The sequence below is a fragment of the Chenopodium quinoa genome, unplaced genomic scaffold (assembly GCF_001683475.1).
Source record: "Chenopodium quinoa cultivar QQ74 unplaced genomic scaffold, ASM168347v1, whole genome shotgun sequence".
Taxonomy (NCBI): domain Eukaryota; kingdom Viridiplantae; phylum Streptophyta; class Magnoliopsida; order Caryophyllales; family Amaranthaceae; genus Chenopodium; species Chenopodium quinoa.
The window spans coordinates 94,333-112,142 of NW_018743051.1; the positions used below are offsets into that span (position 1 = coordinate 94,333).

The 17,810-nt window shown below is 38.6% G+C and overlaps 1 pseudogene; it reads left to right on the plus strand.

Moving 5' to 3' along the window:
- The first annotated feature begins 11,914 nt into the window (after nt 1–11,914).
- LOC110731035 lies at nt 11,915–15,122 on the plus strand (annotated as a pseudogene).
- Nucleotides 15,123–17,810: the final 2,688 nt, after the last annotated feature.

The following is a 17,810-nucleotide window of genomic DNA, read 5'->3' on the forward strand; positions in this document are numbered from 1 at the left end:
GCGCTGTGCTCCTTGCTGAAAGGGACGGCTGTCAGCTCCCGGTCTACTTTGTCAGTCACGTACTGAAAAATGCCGAGTTGAGGTATCCCCTAGTGGAGAAATTTGGTCTTGCACTCTTCATGGCTGTTAAAAAATTGAAGCCCTACTTTTTGGCACATGCAGTCGTCGTGTATACCGACCAACCAATCAAGCGGCCCCTTACCACCATGGAGTCGTCCGGACGAATGATCAAATGGGCCATAGAAATACAGAGCCTCGAAGTTACTTTCGAGCCTAGAAAAGCAGTGAAGGGGCAAGCCTTTGCTGACTTTATTGTAGAGATGACTCGTCCTCCTGACTCTCAAGTTCCAGACCAAGTCTGGAAGGTATATGTGGACGGAAGCTCTACTTCAAACGGTTGTGGAGCAGGCGTCGTATGTCAATCTCCAGAGGGTGACAGGTTCGAGTATGCTCTACGCTTCAGTTTTCAGGCTTCAAACAATGAGGCAGAATATGAAGCTTTACTAGCCGGGATCCGCATGTGCAAGGCGGCAGGGGCAAGAAAATTAGACGCCTGTTCTGATTCACAATTGATAGTGAGTCAGTACAATGGTGAATACGAAGCAACCCATCCGGCCATGATCAAGTATTTACAGGCGGTTCGACAAGCAGTCGGCTCCCTTGAGGATTTCCATCTAATCCAAGTGCCGAGATCCGAAAACAACCAGGCAGATGCACTGTCAAAATTAGCATCATCCGCCTCCTCCGATACTCCTCGAACTGTTTTTTGGGAAGTGATGGAGAAGAGAAGCATCGAGGAAAACCCTATTGGAATCCTAGACAGAAGCTCAACCTGGATGGATTCAATCAGGGCATATCTGACAAACGGGACACTGCCGGATGATCCTCAACAGGCGGCAGCACTGAAAAAACGAGCCTCCTGTATTGAAATGATACAGGGAGAACTTCACAAGAGGGGGTACCTTCAACCCTTCTTAAAGTGTGTTACTCCTGAAAAGGGACGAGAGATACTAGATGATCTTCACTCTGGTTTCTGTGCTTCCCATATAGGTGGTAGGATGCTTGCTCAAAGGGCAAGGCGCCAGGGCTACTTTTGGCCTACTTTGGAAGCAGATGCAATGGAGATGGTGAAAAAATGTGACAAGTGCCAAAGGTTTGGCAAATTAATTCACCGTCCGACTACTGACCTCACTACCATTCACAGCCCACTGCCGTTTGCTAAGTGGGGCATGGACATTCTGGGTCCATATACGCCTGCTACAGGCGGCAGAAGGTATATACTTGTTGCCGTTGACTACTTCACTAAATGGGTGGAGGCGGAGGCTGTAAAGGGAATCAAGACGAAAGATGTAATTTCATTCATTTGGAAAAACGTCATCACTCGGTTCGGGGTTCCCATGTCTATGGTTTTTGATAATGGTCCCCAATTTGAGACGCCTGTTCTCAAAAGCTGGTTAGGAGACCAAGGAATTGCACATTACTTTGCATCTGTCGGCCGTCCACAAGCAAACGGCCAGGTAGAAGCCTTTAATAAAATCATCTCAGACGGTCTCAAGAAAAAGATTGAACGAGCAGGCGGCCTATGGGCGGATGAACTACCACATGTTCTCTGGGCCATTAGGACGACTGAAAAAGGGGCGACTGGAGAAACTCCATTCCTCCTAACTTATGGTGCAGAAGCTGTTCTTCCAATAGAACACTACGAGCCGACTCTTCGAGTAATGCTATATGACGAAGAGGCAAACTGGGAAGCCATGCGCCTGGCATTAGACTCACTTCCTGAAAAGAGGGGCAATGCTGTCTTGCGCCATGAGATCTATCGCCTGAGAATGACTAGATCATACAACAAAAAAGTACACAGGCGTCCACTCAAAGTAGGGGACTTTGTACTTAGAAAAATGGAAGCAGTTGGTAGGGCTAATGAGTCTGGCAAACTAACTCCCAACTGGGAAGGACCCTACCGAATCTATGAGGAAGTCAGGGACGGTACCTACCGTCTTGAAACACCAGACGGACAACCGTTGCCTCGAACTTGGAATGTAGATAACCTTAAAAAATATTTCTTCTGAAAGATGTAAAGTAAAGAGCTACTTAATAAAGTTTGCACTTACTATTCAATTTTTGTATTACGAGGAGCATGCCGTCTGTACCATTACAGTCGGCTACCCTCCATTGAGTTTCACTCTATCTTCTGAGGGGCATGCCGTCTGTACCTTTACAGTCGGCTACTCTCCATTTGAGTTTCACTCAATCTTCAGAGGGGCATGCCGTCTGTTCCTTTACAGTCGGCTACTCTCCATTGAGTATTTCTCACAATAAGCTAAAAGGATTAGGGCCTGGCCGACCCTGTGCCTAACAGGCGGCTACCCTTCTTTTACTTAGCACCTACGTTCACCAAGAACTTACCAAGGCCACCGGCCGAATGATCAGACCAGGCGCCAAGCCAACTGATCAAATCTACAAAACTAATACGACTTGTCCCAACATCATAGCAGGCGTCCGACGGCATCCCTCCGGATGAAATTCGTCGCAGAGAGCAGCTCCCTTTTGGGTGGAACATTGTTCTATAAACTAATTACACGGCACCTATACGACTGTCCCCAAGGGCAACCACGTAGCCGTTTTTGAGACAAGGATAACTCTATCACTAACCAAACCAGTGGTAGCGGTTGACATCTGAGTCAGATGACCGCCTGTATTACTTGGGATAAATGCAGGGGGTACCTATTGAGTTAATAGCCAATAAACATTGGCGAATCAAGGGGTCTAGCCGGCCTACGCCGCCTGGCACCTCTACTTCTCAAAAAAAAGTGACGGCGACTGAGTAACTCCAACGTTAACTCAGTCACTCCTTCAAATTTGGTATAAAACCTAAAAAGTTTAAGTCGTCCGCCTGTTTCAAACAAACAAGGGCACTCAAACCCCTATTCCTACTAGATAACCTATTGAGTTAATAGCCAACAAACATTGGCGAATCAAGGGGTCTAGCCGGCCTACGCCGTCTGGTACCTCTACTACTCAATCTAGATTGTGACGAAGACTAAGTAACTCCTAAGTTAATAGTCACTCAAACTTAGTATGGAGCCTAAAAGGTATGAGTCGTCCACTTGTTTTTAATAAACAAGGGCTCTCAACCAATACTCTTGCTAGGTTAACAAATTACGAGTTAAAAGCCAACATTGGCAATAAAGGGAAACAACCGGCACCCGCCGCTTGTTATCCTACTTAATTCCTTGGCAACTAGGAAATACTATTTACTTGGTCAGACAAATTGAATAAATAGTTCGAATACCGATTGAATAAATGGCCGACTGATCATCTACCCTGGAAACAGAACACCAGTCATCCAGGGGCATAGGCGGCATACTTACTATTTGTACCTATCTTAACGTTCGGCCATACACAACAGTCGGTCTAGTGAACAAATTAAAAATACTTAGACAAATTTGAACCAAAACAAAAATTTGATTAAAAATGAGCCGGCCATTAAAGACCAGCAGAATATTCAAAACCCCGGCCCCTGGCCGGGTAATTACAAAGCAAACGGCACGCAGGCCGTGAAAAAAAAAATATACTTAAAGCTTAAGAAGGGGGCAGTTCAGTATCAGCAGCTGCCGCCTGGTCAGCACTCTTCTTGCTGGACTCGGCCTTAGCTGCACCCTCTTTTGATGCCTTACCCCCAAGTGGCACAAGCGCCACGACCGGCTCTTCCTCCTCCAACGCACCTTCCAATGCCTCTTCTTCAGCAGCCGCCAGGATCTGTTGATTATATGTTTCCGAACACTGGCGGTACGTTCTTTCCCATGAGGCAAAGTCGGCACTGGGGAACAGTCGTTCCCAGGTCATGCGCTGGATTTGAGCGGAGTCTTCCACCATCTCCCGGACGAGCTCTTTCTTCTCTTGCTCGGCCTTCTCCGAGAGCTCTTGGGTAAGACTCTTCTCTTGGTTCACCAGGCGTTCTTTTACGTTGGCCAAAGATTTCTCCATGGCTTCGTAAGAGTGCATTTTTTGGCGAAGAGGTTTCAGCTCGGCCTTAAGGTTGGTGACGGTCGCCTCCAGCTCGTCAACCTTCTTTTGGGCCGCCTCTAACTGAGCCCGAACAGCGGCGGTAGCCTGCGCCTGATAATAAAGAAGATCAATGGTCAGTACTTCATTTTGGGCAATTTGAAACATTGCCTTATCACAGCTGGAGCGGCCATAGCCTTTGCGGCCTTTACCTCTTTGTTTTTCCGATCAATCGGCTTGCGAAGGCTGTTGACTCGGAGCAGGGCCTAAGTACAAAGAAAAACAGGCGTCAGTTTCCAAACAAAAAAGTTAACAGGCGTCCTGGAACTCAAAAGCTCAAAAATATGCTAAGTATACCTCAGCAAGGACCCCTGAAATCCCATCAAGGTCAAGGGTGTCGGCACCCCTGACCGCCTCCCTGTCAGATGGAGGAACTACTTTAACCATGGACTTGGCTACCTCAACCAAGTCAAGCCCCTGAGGGCCGGATGCATTAAGCGAAAGAAAAAAAACAAGTTAGACCTAGTCAAGAAGGAAGCAAGGGTGAGTTTTTACAAGTGAGTGTCCATACATCTAGGCGGCCCCGCCTGGGTTTTTGAAGAAGTGGCCGGCTGCTTCTCAGCCGCCACTGTTTTCCTGGAAGACCCAGGAGAGCTTGCAACAGTCGTCCTCCGGGCCTTGGGGTCCGGCTGTTGCGAGGAAGAAGCCCTTGGAGTGCCAGACTGAAAACAAAAAGAGTTAGTATATGCATAAGACAACTAAAAGAGGAAGAGTTTTCGAAGCTTACCAAGGGTGCCTCCTTGTTGGGGGAGTCGGCATACGACTGTTTCATGAGCGAGGCCCGCAACATGGCCGCCGCAGTCTTGGATGCTGATATTTTACTCATGGCGTCAGCTGCAAGAAATAAACAGCAAAGTTAGTAAAAATCCCAAGTAAACAAGGCGTGAAAAAACAGAGTATTTGTCAGGCCGGCTACCTCTAGAGCACCGACTGCTGAGGCCACAGGCGGCCAAAAATTACTCGTCATAGAGCCACTTGAAGCTCGGGACGCAGTTTAGGGGTACTTGCTCTCGTACCCCTGAAGTAGAGTTCACCCTAGTCTCTACTTTGAAGAGTCCTTTGTCTAGGATCTCTCTTTTAGCCTTTGGGGGAACAGGCGGCATGCTGCGGCCGCCTGCGAGAAGAGGCGGATCCCTATTCCACTTGTTAAAACGTTGGTTCAGCTCCGTGTCTGAACCCTCAATGATAAGGAAGGTGTTCCGCCAATCCTTCCATTTGTTCGCCTTACCTCTCGTCATGAGGTAACCCCTATGGCTTGTTAGTTGATACCAGCCGGTACCTCCCGATTTAGGGGTCCGGCTGAGATAGTTCATGTGGGCGAAAGCCTCAAAGCTTGGCTCCACCCCGTACATTTCGCACCCGGCCACATAGCCGAGTACGTTTACCCAAGAGTTGGGGGCTAACTGCCATAACCCCAGATCATACCCATCTAAAATCCGCTGAACAGCCGGATGTAATGGGAAGCGCAGTCCAGCTTTGATGGCCGCCACATAGCAGCCAAAGCAGCCGTCACCATAGCTGGTACCAGCCGGCCAGACGACAGTGTCTTCTGGATCCGGCACAAACAGTAAAAATTCCGGGCCCATTTTGTGGTTAGCAATAAAGCTCGCCACGTTGTCTTGCATGGTTGCGATCCGGCCCCGGGGCACCATGCAGTAGTAGGGGGCGTTTTCCTCTCTGTAAGAGGCGGACGGCTCCGCCCAATTGTCCCCCTTCTCAACTGCGTGAGAAAGTCTCGCCTCTTGTAGGCGGCTATGTTTTTCTTCTGAGCCTGGAGAACTGTGGCCAGAAGAGCTGGACTCGGACTCGTCCTCTGACGAGTCCGAAGAGGACGACTCCTCCCCTCTCCTAGAGGGGCCTGCCTCCTCTCCCTTAGAAGGAGCAGGAGGAAAATTAGACATGTCAACGGTAAGATGGGAAAGAACCACCTTGGCCCCTCTCTCAGAACTGTCGGCTTGACAGTCGCCTCGTTTCAATTCTACATCTGGCGCCTGGTCAGATGTTTCACTAAGGAGCACCCTTTGGGAGGAGCCGTCTGAGTTTGATATCATAGCAGTCTGTTTCGTTCTGGCCATCACGTTCTGCATAGACACAGATACAGTCGGACTTTGTATAAAGGGCAAAGATGGGTCCAGAAAAGGGCAGGCGGCACTCCTAGTCCTAGATTCAGCCGTCCCCGGTGACCGGCTGATCACTAACTTAGGTCGTGTCGTGTGCTTCCGTGGTGCCATTTAAAAAAAAATAAAAAGAAAATTAAGAGTAAGAGAACTGAGTTACCTGAACGAGTGACGGTTGATGAAGTCCTGGAAGTCCGGGTCAGTCGGCTTGTCAGAACAGGCGGTAGGCAGAAAAGGTCCGAAATGTCAGAGCAAGTTCAGGGGTCCGAATGTTCTCGCAAAGTTCTCAAATGTGAAAATGACCGAAGTCAGCACTTCCTTATATAGGCAAGGTGAGAAGGCGAAAGGTCGCTTCCAAATTCAAAATTTGGGCGGGAAAATCTCTCGGCCGTTTGCAAAGTGACACCTGTAACAGGCCGTCGCCTGTCACCGTGCGACACCTGTCACAGGCGACACGTGACTAGTCACATGCCACCTGTGAGGGGCAAATGATTAGGGGATTTTTATCCACCAATCACCGTCTGACAAGTGGACCAACCAGGTTCCGCCACGTGTCCTTCACGAAGGCCAACAGGAGCCTGCCACGTGTCAATCACAGATACGTCCTCTACGGACCAATTTAGACACGCCACGTGTCCACCCATGCCAAATGGGAAAACCGGCCATCAAGGCCCAATCCAGTCTAGAGGCCCGATCAGCCCTAGGTTTACCTTAAACCTAGAGGGTGGCACGCTTCTCAAGGCTATAAATACTTAATTAATCCTCATTAGTTAGGTAATCGAAGAATCGAAGAATCGAAGAATCGAAGAACAGAAATATTACGGAACACCAACAACCGGCTAATCTCGCTAACGACACAGATTACCAACACTAAGCACTCTCACCTAGAGAGATCTTATTACTTTAATTTCCGTATTAATTACTCCTTAATCAGGTACTAACTTGACCGTTGGAGGCGGAGCTCTCAGGAGTCTCCGTTATTTTGCAGGTACAGGCGTCCGGTTCCAGTCTCAGAATTGTAACTCTCCCGCAGGACATCAGAAAACCCCGAAACAAGACTTGTCGTCGTTTAGATCGTCGAACGGAGCCTCATGATGTATCTTTTGACGATGTATCTTGTAGTGTATAATTATATGGTGTTTTATGCTTGGAATATGATATGTATGATCTGCCTTAATGGATGGTCGTTGCTCTCCTTTTATAGGCCATTAAGTGGTAGAAAATCGGTTGAGGAAGATAAGGATAACTTCCTTGATTTAAGGAGGTTGTTTGTTGACTTCAAGACTTGGTCCCTTGACGAATGTGGACTTGTTTAGGCTCCATATCCATTGTAAAAACTTCATTGAGTGGTTAAAGGCTGCCAGAAATTCTCTCCTTGATTATAGGATCCACTAGTAACAACATCGACTTGTTCCGCAGCTTTTTGGCGTCGCACTGCGAGACGCGTCATGGTTGGACATCGGGCGTCGGCGTCAGTGTCATCTTCAGACGTCGTATGAGTGAAGGACGTCAGAGGTCACTGGAGGTCGACGGAGGTCACTGAAGGCCGTTAGACTTCGTTGTAGTTTGTCGGGCGTCAAGTATTGACGTCCGTCACTAAGGTGCGTCGTCACTAAGGTGCGTTATTGACATTTGCTATTGCTTGGAAATGACCATTATTATTTTCCTTGGAATTCCCCATCTTATTCAAGCTTAAACACCAAGACTCGTCTAACCAACGGTCGTCTTGGTCGTAGGACAACACTAAGGACTTTACTTTGTGTCGTGAGAATTTCGCCCATAACATGGTACATGAATTAGTGACTCTAATTTTTAATATTTGTAAACAAGTGCATCCCTGTTGCGTAATTAGGTTTTGATGATTATCTAATTTTTAATATTTGTAAACAAGTGCATCCCTGTTTGTTTAGTTGTGCATAGAAAGAACAAGTTATGCTTGGAGCAGGGTATAAGGAACCTGAGTAATGACAGGTATATATGTAAGGAACTTGAGTAATATATAATAAGCAATAGAGGAACAAGAACAATGATAAGTGTTATGGTTGATAAGCATGATGATTGCTAAGGAACCATGATGGTAACTATGTAAATATGTGTTTGCATATGTTAGCCTCATAAGGTATGTATCCTATGCATATATAGGTCATGTATGTGTAGGAATATTTTAATTTAGTTAAGTTTTCTTTATTGTTTTTATAAATGAAAAAAACTAACCTTCTATTTTACTTTGTTATCCTTAGAAGTTTTCTCAGTTTGTCATCTTCAAAAAGGGGCAACTTGTTGACCCTTATGATAGTTATGATTGAGCAAACTTCCATTTAATAAGGATTTTCTAGTGTTGTGATGTTTGCAGGTTTAGTAAACTCTGGGAGTTGAAGAAGGAACTGAAACAGAGGAACTTTAGAAGATCCATGAGGATACAAGTAAAGTTAGAAAAAGAGTTCTAGAAATGGAACTTCAAGAATTTTCTTAACAGGAACTTCGCAACGGGTTGTAACGACCTGGTTCCGGTGTAATGCTGGGTCAAACCCTAAGATTCAGAATATATCAAGACTACATGATTTCAGAACAAGAGTTTCAGAGAAACAACATGAAGACAGAGAAATAGAAATATATTACTCTAGGATTCATGTAAGTATGTTGGACATAAAATTCAGTCTGGAACAAGTCTATACAGAACCAAGGTGAATCCCAGACAGTCAATGAAATTAGAGTAACTCACTTGTCAGGAACTCAGAGACTGTCAGAGTTCGGGAACCTAATAGGATCTTAAGTATGCACGTCGTTAAAAGTCGGTTTTAATGATATATATATTTACCTAATACGTGCATATCTTTTAGGGATTTGGTTTTACTGAATAAAGATATTTATCTTCTAATAAATCCCTTTTGGAAAAAGATAATTTTGTTTAAAAAGTACTTTTTAACAAAAAGATAAGATTGGAATAAAATATGATTTTATGTTAAGTTTATCTTATTATTATTGACATATTTTATTTCCTAACAAAAAGATATATTTTTGAAAAACTGGTTTTTAGAAAATATATTTTAAACTTATCTTTTCAGAAAATCTATCTTTTTCGAGATGAAATGAATAATTCGAGTGTACTATAAATATGCTCATATGTATTCATTCAAAGTTGAGGCTGACGAAGTGTAGTTGTTGTGCTTAATGGTTTTATCCTTCACCACGAAGCTAAGTCAATTCTCCTGGTCAAAGTTCCTATCAGGTTTTGGTTACAGTTTGTCCAGTGAGTTCCAGACAGATCTCGAGTGTCCAACATATTAGTTTTATCTCTTTATTTATATATATATGTATTTAGAGTTATTCTTTGAGATCTTGTAATGGGAAAATGGGTTTGAGTGTTTTGGATTTTGGGGTGAGATTGTGAATTCTCTATAAATTCACATTTGAGTGTATGAGTTTGAATTCTCTAAAATTCAAGTGGTAGTGAGTCACCCCGAGTGTGTCTTGGGTTGCACAGTGAGAAAAAGAAACCTGGGTGTGTCATAGGTCGCGAAAGGAACCTGAGTGTGTCTTGGGTCGAAAAAGGTACCTGAGTGTGTCTTAGGTCTAATAGGATAGGTTCTTATCAAGTGGCAAGTGTCCGTGGTGGAACTTGCGAAGCAAAGGTCTGTGTAATAGATTGTAATAAGAGAGTTGCCTATTATAATGAAATTTGTTTATAAGTCCCAATAAGGCCGATGTTTTACTTCCAGATAGGCACTGGATGGTTTCCTCGTAAAATTTGTTGTGTTCTTTGAGTTCCTTTTATGTTTTGTTTTTAATTTCCGCATAAGTTTCACGATTGGAACCTACTACCATTCACCCCCCCTCTCGTAGTAGTTCATCTAAACTAACAATCCCTTTAATTAACACACATAACTTTAATCATTTATATAAATATATTTTAATGAAAAAATTAATATATGTTATTATTTTATATTTTATATTTTTTGAAATATACATGTTATTTATAATAATAATAGTAATAATTAGGTGATAGATTGTAGGACTATAGGAGAACTCCTCTACTTTATAATAAGGTGGAATCATCTCTCCTATTTTTTTTAATGTGGTAATTTCAAAAGTAAACTATTATGAATTTCAAAATAAAATGTTTACCTTTGTATAATCAGCATTTATCCTCCTCCAAAGCTAGCTTCTCTGTCAATGAATTCTCTATAATTTCCATGAAAATTCCAAATTTATTTAAATATCACGTGATATACATTTAAGTTTTGCTTTTCTATATAGTATTGGGGAGCCTTCTTCTTAAAGGGGTTTAGTTAGGAAAAAAAAAAATTAAAGTACTTAAATAGATATAATTTTGGTGGATTGTATTTATGTGTGACTATTTCGAGGGGACGTATACAAATTTTTTATTTACATTTTGTTACTGCTGTTATAAGTGTTGTTTATAATTAAATAATAAACCCACCAACATTCCAGCATGGCAACAAACATAGCAAGAAAGCATGCATTATTTAAAAGTTTTCTAGTGATCCATAGCTATACTTTAGATCTGTAATTCTGTATCAACAAGAATCATATCTTACCTTACATTATTATTATTCAATTGTTATACAAAATATCTCTGCCCACTTGACATAAAAAAAAATTAAAAAAAAAACCCTACCCTAATCTATAAATATTAGTTAAGTAACAACTGCTGACATCATCACTGTTTACGTGTTACTCTCTTATTTAATTTTTTTCCCGCCAAAATGCAAGGGTGATGTCATATTGTTTTGTTTTTCCCCCTTTTTGAGCTACCCTATTTAGCATTGTTTTGAAAATTAAATTCAAATTGAATTTTAAATTTTAAGTCTTCTACACATATTACGCTATTTTATTATTTACAAGTAGTTGTTAAAAATAGTTAATAATATAGTTTAATTGATTCAAAAAAAAAATATGAAAAAATGAATTTTGGATATTGTATTTCCATATTTAATTAGAAAAGTACTACAAATAAAGTATTTATTTTCTCTCAACATGTGCTAAAGTGTCTATAATTTATTTCTTATTTAAAAAGTACATCGCACGGGACTAATCTAATGACTTAACTAAAATTTGATTTAATAGTGATATCGTTGAAAAACCATTGCCTTTAAAATGAAATTTGGCTCGTCTGTCGTACAAATATGTTTAGTTGTCGGTCTGATTCTTTCTTTCTTTTTTTTTTATTTCTTTTTTTTTTATTTTTTTTTTACAAACGGTCTGATTCTTTCATTAAGGTTAATATCACTTGTACACTCATGAACTTGAGGGTGAGGAATTCAAGTCCCACAAGCTCAATGTAGATTGTATGGATGAATAAAATATATGTATATATATAGACACAATGGATGAATTATATAAGGAAATGAAACAATAACATTTTTTTTAGTCATATCAACAACCAAAAGATGGCTTAAAATTAAATAAATACTTGTCACCACAAAATTGATGTTACAAGTCTTATAATCAAATCAATAAATAAGAGATTGAATACGTGATGAATAGTTGGTAACCTCCAAAGTAAGGTAAAAATAAAACTCCATCATAATAAATCATCATAAATTAAGGGTGACAAGGAATTTTAATTAACTCATAACCACAAAGAAATAATCTCAAGAGTAACTTCAAAAATGCTATTAAAGCCATTAATAATACAACAAAAACGACCATTATGTAGTGTATGTACCAAGACTTCCTCAATATAAGTACACCTCCTTTCCATATTTAAGCCACTGCTCTTTGTTCTACAATTTGCTTCTCAAGCTAATTAAAATAGCTGGTTTTTTTTTTATCTAAGGAGTTTTGCTTAACATTATATCATGGCTGCATTACCTACGGTTGCGTTCAAGCCTGTGCAAGAAGTACTCGAAAGCGAAGGCGTTGTGCCAGAGAGATACATCAAACACAAGGATGAGCACACACAAGAAGAGGGTGATGTTCTTCTTCCTATGATGGATTGTACAATAATTGATCTCGTGCTCCTTTCATCATCATCTCCTCAAGAGCTTGCAAAGCTTCACTCTGCCCTTAACTCTTGGGGTTGCGTCCAGGTTTGAAAATAACAGTCGCATATACTATTTTAATATAATTATACCTAAACAATAAGATGTATATTTTTTTGAATATATTTTATACATGAATCATGATCGAGATAAATGTAGATTTATGTATGTACGTATGAAATATAGGTTGTCAATCACGGCATGACAAGTTTATTTCTTGAAGAGGTACGAGGAGTCATTAAGCAATTTTTTGCACAGCCTACAAACGAAAAGGAAAAATACTTTCGCAAAGGTAACATATATACTATTACACATGACATTTATTGCTCATTTAATCATCAAATGAGCAAATACTAACCTTTGATGCATCTTGCACCCGTTTAACTTGTTTTACAATGTACAGAGGCATCCAGTTCATCTGATGCGCCACTTCAAGGCTATGCGAACGATGATGTATACCAACAAAAGACTTTAAATTGGAATGATAATATGCACCTCCTACTTTTTCCATTGGCTAAGTGCAAATTTGAGCTTTGGCCTCAAAAACCTTCCAATTTCAGGTTTTATATTGCTTTGCTTTGTTTTTACAATCTCTATGTGCAATTTTGATCGTAATTAACATCTTTAAATTATTATTTTGAACTTAAAATTGAGGCGAACATTGATATGTTTTAAGAGAAACAAGATCTCCGCTCGGTCTAACCAGGCAGTTTCAATGTCAAAGTGTGTTAGAGCGCACATTATAGGTTGATTTTTAAACGTTCTCTCTATTATACTTTGGATTCCTTTTATTGTGAGCAAATAATCTACTTGATATTTTTATCATGCGTGGTCAGATAGGTCCACAATCCACTCAAATGTTTAACATATTTAATTAAGATCTTTTATCAAAAATTACCTAATAAAATCCAAAATTTGTGAAGAACTACCTTATCAAAAAAAAGTTGTAAGAAATTATCTAATAAAAGGAAAAATATTATAAAAGACTAATTCTTTCCGAATTTTTTATGTTGACCAATTATTTCAGCATTGACCAACCACACAGGAAAAACAAAAAAAAAATTAAAAAAAAGCCCTTTAAAATCACCTTCATTGGGTGTTTTTGGCAAAGCCAGGATTTTAAAGCTATAGGGGCCAACTAACACTTTAATAAAAAAAAAATTGATGTGAAAAGGGGCTTGATCTAGGATCTAATTAAAACCCCAAACAATGGGATTCAAACCACTGCAGCAATCGTTAAGTACAACTTAAGTTATAACGAGAATATTACCACTCCCTCCGTGTTTTAATAAGTGTTACAGTTTCACTTTTTCACTATTCACATAATGGTTTTGACTTGATTAATTTACCAATATATAAAAACAAATGTCATTGTATGTCAAATATTTCAAAAGCAACATATACAGGTTTATTACTACTCCCCCCATGTAGCTCCGTCCTTGTTGGAGGGTGGTTTCAGCTTAATGGAGGTAGTTTCAATTGGGTTGTGTTGGTTTTGACGATGAAAGCGGGTGGTGTTGGAGGTATTTTAAGGTGGATCAATGTCAGAAAAGTCGTTCAAAGATTGAAATCCGACCAGAGATATTCTTGTACAGCTTTTTACCTTTTATAAGAGGTTTATTACAAGATTTTTTTATTAGGCAGTTTCTCAAATTTTTTTGGAGTTTTATAGACAGTTTCTCAAATTTATACTTCCTATCAAAAAAATGTCGAAAAAATTAATCACTAGCATTTTTTTTTTTTTTTTACAATAATCACTTATATGAATGGAGTTTAAAAAAGAATTTGAATCCAATGTTTTTTTTATACATATATGCATTACATATTTTAAGTTTAATATGCAACGAAATTGAATTGGAACTAATGAATTTGGGCTTACAGGACAATTTTAGAGAATTATACGACTAAATCAAAGATGTTATTTGACTCACTCCTAAGAGCTATGGCACGTTCATTGAAAATAAATTAGAACAACTTCTTCGAGCTATGGGGGGCTGATGAAGAAGATACAATACTTGGAAGGTTCAATTTTTATCCTCGATGCCCGGCCTCGAATCAAGTCGATGGTTTAAAACCACATGGAGATGGATCTGCCATTACCATTGTCTTACAAGACAATAAGATTGAAGGGCTACAAATTTTGAAAGATGGTAAGTGGTTTAGGGTTCCTATCATCCCTGAGGCTATCTTACTCTTTATTGGAGATCAAATGGAGGTAATTATTATTCGTCATTCATGTTTTAACATTATTACTCCATTCGTCTCTTAAAGTTTACACTCTATGGTAAGTGGTTTAACGTAAAACATTTTCAATGGAAAATTAGTTTTCATGGAAAAAATATTTTTAAGGAAAAACACAATTGCAAATTAGTTTTCCATTGTTTGGTTGCATACAAGAAAAGTCCAAGAAAAATAAAAAATAAGAGTGGAAATGTAGGGATGAATGAGAGGGAAGTAAAAAAAGAGGTAAGGAAGAGAGAGGAAAATGTGGCTTCCCTTGTTTTTGGAAGGAAAATGTTTTCCATCATTAAAGATGAAATTTTCCACCCTTGAAAAATTGTTTTCCACTCCTTAACAAACCAAACAAAAAAAAATGGGAAAAAATGGAAAATTCATTTTCCATGAAAACCTTTTACATCAAACCAAACAAGGCCTTATTAAAACTTGTACTTACATGTATTTGCATATTGCAAGTAATGGCATATTTAAGAGCCCAGCCCACAAAGTTGTTGTAAGCCCATATAATGATCGGGTATCTTTAGCTATGTTTTGTATTCCAAACCCAGAAAAAGAGATAGGGCCTCTAAAGGAACTGATAAACAAAGATAGGCCCCAATTATACAAAAGGCTGAAGGACTATGGTAAAATTTTCTTCCAATACTATCCTGATAATGATGCAGATAGGTTGATCCACACAGTAAAGATCAATTATTAATTTGTATTTGTTCCAATATAGAAATTAAACATAAATTCTATTCATGTGGATTTAGACGCTAAGCCTATCAGTTATTAAATAATTGGTCGATTAATAATTGTTTTGCAATGATAATAGTCGTATCCTCATCATCGAATTTTACATTGTTGTTTTACAAATCCATAATAATAGAGATGGAATCATCTAAACGCGACTCAAATGGTTTACCTTCTTCAAAATCAAACAAAGATCATGAAGTCTATTTGTTTTCGAATAGTAGATGGTTTGTCACACACTTAGTCACAAATCCATTGAAGCCATCTCCTTGGCAACATCTCTTAAAACTTCATTTGAGAAACAAATTAAAGTTGAATTGCCGATAGAGCTTTCAAATCAATTTCCTCCCATGTATCCTTGGTCATGCTTGCATGCCTATGGGATACATCATATCACCAAGAGCCTTGTGACAACTATTTTGGACCAATTAACATGACCATATCCAATTGTGATAAATTTCGAAACAATATGAAATGGGCCTAGGCTACCCGAACAGGGAGGAGGAGAGTTTGGTCCACAAATAAGGCTTTGGAGCTTCCACACTAAAACCAATTGACAATAGTAGGAGTAACTCCTCTACCTTATAAAGTGGAACTATCTTTCCTCTTTCTCCAATGTGGGACACTCACAAGTGGGCTACAATGGGTTTCAACACTCCCCCTCACTTGTGAGTGTCCTTAGAACTTAGAGCACACCAGAAGGTACAATATAAATCCTCTTTGGGAATGAACATCCAATAGAGGCCCCTTAACCAGTGGCTTGACAAATGCCTAGTTATAAACAGCCCAACAAACCTGGGCTCTGATACCATGACAAATTAGGGGAAAAATCGAATAGAATGACTTGATTATTATTTATCGATAGGTAGAGTATTTATACAAAACCTACGAATATAAGATAGGAAACAATATTCCTAAAAGATATACCATATATTCTAATGATATATTTTCTAAATAACAACTTAACATAAGATAATACTAAATATATTATTTTCATAACAATATCTATAGGGAAAATGTATCACATATATTTTTCGATATATCATATCTCTAACAAATTGTCATAGGCAAAATTCACTTGCCTATCAAATTTCTCAGTATTGAATTTCATTGACTTGGTTGATCAAAATTGAATTGTCTGTAATCACCTTAAACCCTAAGCCTCAAAATTTGACACTTGATACCAATTTTGTTTTAAAATAGGCAATGTATTTGATGTTTGTATAACAATAATCAATGAAATAATAAATAATGATAATATATATATACACACTAGTAGAAAAAAACAATGGCAAGTGGTTCAAACCCCCTAATGACAAGCGGTTTTGAACCGCATGGGCTTAGGGGGCTTGCCAATAGCCATTTAAATGGCAAGCGGTTCAGTCGTCAAAACCGCTTGCCATTTGCACTTGACATAATATTATGTCAAGTGTAATGGCAAGCGGTTTTGGCGCCAAACCGCTTACCATTTGAATTTTTTTTCCATAGTTAGTATTAATTAATAATAATAGTATTAGTGACCTGTTTTAATATACATATTAATCTGTCATTATGAAAATTATTATTATTATTAATATTATTATTATTAATATTACTATTAATTTTAATTTTATTATTAATAATATTAAATAATATTAATAATTAAAATATTACAAATTTAAGAATAATAATACAATAATAACATGAAATAAATATTCATATGAAAAGTAACATCAATAATATATTTAATTAACAATAATATGTAATTACACCAAAATGCATAATAATAACACTCACAAATAATATATACTACATAGTACATACGTACTAATTATATATAATTAACGTACATATATAAAAAAAAGATAACTAAATATTGCTCATAATAACAAAGCTCAAGCTCACTAATACTAGATGCCATCAAATGTCACGAAAAAAGCCCATATTTCGCGAATTTCATCAATTTCTTGCCTTGTTAACGGGCCTTCCCTTTAAATCTTGCAAACCTTTGAAGAAAAATAGAAAAAACCAAACATTATACATCATTCATATTAAAAAAAAAAAGTTCAAACTAAATGTATGTCAAATATTTCAAAAGCAACATATACAGGTTTGTTTCTTTTACAAAATGGCCCAATAAGGCCGACATGACTTCTATTTTTCCCATTTCTACATTGTCTATCAAATGAATAATTTCTTTCTCATAGAATTCCCATATTACCCACTCTTAGGTGTCTAAGGTTTGAAATCACATCAAAAGAGGGTTTTAATAAATTTTAGGACGATTTTTATCCAAATAAGGCCTATATGACTTCTACTTTGCCCATTTTCTACATTTTCTATCAAATGAACTACATTTTTCTCATGGCATTCCCATATTACCTAGTTTTAGATGTCTAAGGTTTGAAATCACATCAAAAGAGGTTTTACTAAGTTTTAGGACAGTTTTTATCCAAAATCGGCTATTTGACTTCTATTTTGCCCATTTTCTACATTTCTTATGTAATGCACTATAACTTTATCATAACATATCAATATTACCTAGTCTTACGTGTTTAATGTTGAAATCAAAGCAAAATAGCATTTTACTAAGTTTTAGGACGACTTTTATCCAAATTCGGCTATTCCACTTCTACTTTGCCCATTTTCTACATTTCTTATCTAATGAACTATT